The sequence below is a fragment of the Penaeus japonicus genome, unplaced genomic scaffold, assembly GCF_977035675.1.
Source record: "Penaeus japonicus unplaced genomic scaffold, GWHDUDI00000001_assembly GWHDUDI00000031, whole genome shotgun sequence".
Lineage (NCBI taxonomy): Eukaryota > Metazoa > Arthropoda > Malacostraca > Decapoda > Penaeidae > Penaeus > Penaeus japonicus.
Window position 1 is genome coordinate 5863004 of NW_028234433.1, and position 2500 is coordinate 5865503.

Consider the following 2500-nt stretch of genomic DNA (forward strand, 5'->3'; position numbering starts at 1 on the left):
CACACATCAATTTTAAGAGAAGAAAAAAAAAATACCCCGGGTTACGAATGGTCGGTCAAGAGTGCGTCCATCCGGCTGCTGCTCGTGGGATCCGGCGCACATTACTTACACCGGACACCGGATACCATACCCAGACCGCCCCCCCCCCCGTCTCCCTCACGGATAAACGAGACTCCTCGCGATGTTACGAGATATTTGGACACTCGTGATTTTGCACTCGCTGGCAAATGGGGAATCGGAGTTTCAACACGCGCGATCGTTTCCGGATACGAGAGGAGCGCTCTTCGGATTTCCGGCCTCTACGAAAAAGCGGCGAATTTCCGGAGAGCGCGCGGGACCTTTTTTGACCTCTCTATCTCCTTCGGCCGAGAAGCAATAACTTCACCTTTGCGTCGAGAGGGCGCAGGGAGGCAGGGAGAGAGGGAAAAAGTGAGAGAGAGAGAAAAATTGGAAGCAGGAATAGAAATCCGAGAGAGAGATGGAGACGTAGAAGGAAAGGAAAGGAGAGGAAAAAACTAATGAAAAAAGAACACCTTTTCACGTGGAAGGAAAAAAAGAAAAGGATAAAAAAAACACCTCTTCACCCTCCTTCGCAGCTTCCAGAGGCAAAGCATCCCCCCCTTCTCTCCCAACCCCACAAACCCCCTCCCCCCGCTCCCCCACCCACACCAATACCAGAATCCCTCCGATCCCATGCGAAGCGATCTCCTTTAACAAGCCGTGATTAGCGCGCACAGCCGAGCGTGACTTATGAACCGCACACTCGGCTAGGCCCAAGCAAGGAGGCAGGGAAGGAAGGACTCGGCTCCGGCACTCGTTGGTTCTCTTTCCCGGCCGGCCTTTGATCCGACCCGACTTGTGCCTTTTCTCTTTCGAGGTTTCTTCGGTCTTTTCCGTTGCTTATGCTCTATGTCTTTTTACATGTTTTTTCCTTTCCTGCTGATTCTATATTTTCTATTTGTTTTGGCTTTACTTTTTTTAATGTTCACTTCTTTTCTTCTTCCCCTTGTTTGTCTTTATTTCCCTTCTTTTCCTTGTCTCTTTTGTATATCTAATCTTTGTTTATACTTGGTATAGTTATTTCCAATCAACCTTTTTTATCTTTTATTCACTATGATTGGTCTCCCTCCGATCATTAATGGTTTTCTCCCTCTTGTCCCTGATTATTTCTAACTTCCTTCTTCATTGCTACTCATTTTCTTCTTCTGGTACTTTTTCTTTTCATTTTCTCTTGTCTCCTTTTTCGGATACTTTTTCTTTTCCTTTTCTTCCGTCTCCTTCCTCGAGTACTTTTTCTTTCCATTTTTTCACTTCTTCCTCCGACCTCTCCAACCCCAAGCGCTTGGCCTAGTGAAATCCCACACCTCCCCTTATTTTAGTATTCTAATTTCTACTTCTTCTCCCTATCCTTCTCTATCCCATCCGACTCACCCCCCCTCTTTCGCCTTCTTTGTCTCTCCCTCCGCCCCCCCCCCTCCCCCAGCCATCAAAGAGAAGCACTCTCTCACTTCTCGAACATTCCTGTCGCCAAGAAACTTTTCTACCCCCCTCCCCCCTCAACGGCTCTCCCTCGGCCTAAGTGCATGTTCCTTCCTCTTGAAACTTCTAGAAGGCTTGGGTGGATCCCCCTCCCCCTTCCCCCCGCACCCAAGAACCAGACAGCTGACCATAAACAGCAATAATAACGATCCCATTGGTTCCACATTCCCGAAGATTACGACTTGATTCGAAACGTCGGAAGGTTCAAGTATCCATGTGTGATATATCACTGTTTGTTTACATGAAGAGTAACCTTTTTGTTTCTTACTGTCTCCTTACACAAAACATTTATCGTTTGTTTTTCTTGTATACACACTTTCCTCTTTTTTTTCTGATGTCTTCTCACACTCAAACACGCTCCTTTCTCTCTCTCTCTCTCTCTCTCTCTCTCTCTCTCTCTCTCTCTCTCTCTCTCTCTCTCTCTCTCTCTCTCTCGCTCTCTCTCTCTCTCTCTCTCTCTCTCTCGCTCTCTCACTTACCTCAAGCCGATCCAGGTGCTGAATGACAGTTCCTCCAGTAATCAATTTTCCATCACAGCCCTCCTTACCTGCGGAGAAAATAATAAAAATATCAGCATTGTTTTGTTTTCCCTACAAGTAACATCATCAACTAAATGGAAAAGGACCTTGGTTTTAATAAGTCTAAATATTTCCTATATTCCTTTCCTCTTTGTTTCCTAATCTTTTATTATGAATATCTTTTTCATTTTTACTTTTCTCGAAAATGAACTGATTTTCCTGCTTTAAATTACGTTTTTTTTTTTTTTTTTTTTTTTTTTTTTGAACATGACGACGATGGTGAGTAAAAGAAATCGTCATGCGTCAGACAGCAACATCAATTCTTTATTTGTGGTGAACGAAGACGGGTTAAGAAAGGCAGAATAAAAATAAAACAAAAACAAGAGATTAAAGTACAAAAAATGAGTAAACTTTATAACAAAACAACACACATAACGATGAAA

General features: G+C 44.0%; 1 protein-coding gene across 7 annotated transcripts in view; it reads right to left on the minus strand.

Annotated features, from left to right (window-relative positions):
- The window catches only part of LOC122249283 (uncharacterized), a 715555-nt gene that overhangs the window by 457904 nt on the left and 255151 nt on the right, over window positions 1–2500 (minus strand). Inside the window, exon 2 of one of the 7 annotated variants that reach the window (XM_086555594.1) lies at window positions 2019–2086. The exons of the other annotated variants lie outside the window; for them this stretch is intronic. The gene's annotated coding sequence lies outside the window, so the exon portion shown is untranslated. The remainder of the gene's footprint in view (window positions 1–2018; window positions 2087–2500) is intronic. 7 annotated transcript variants of the gene reach the window in all.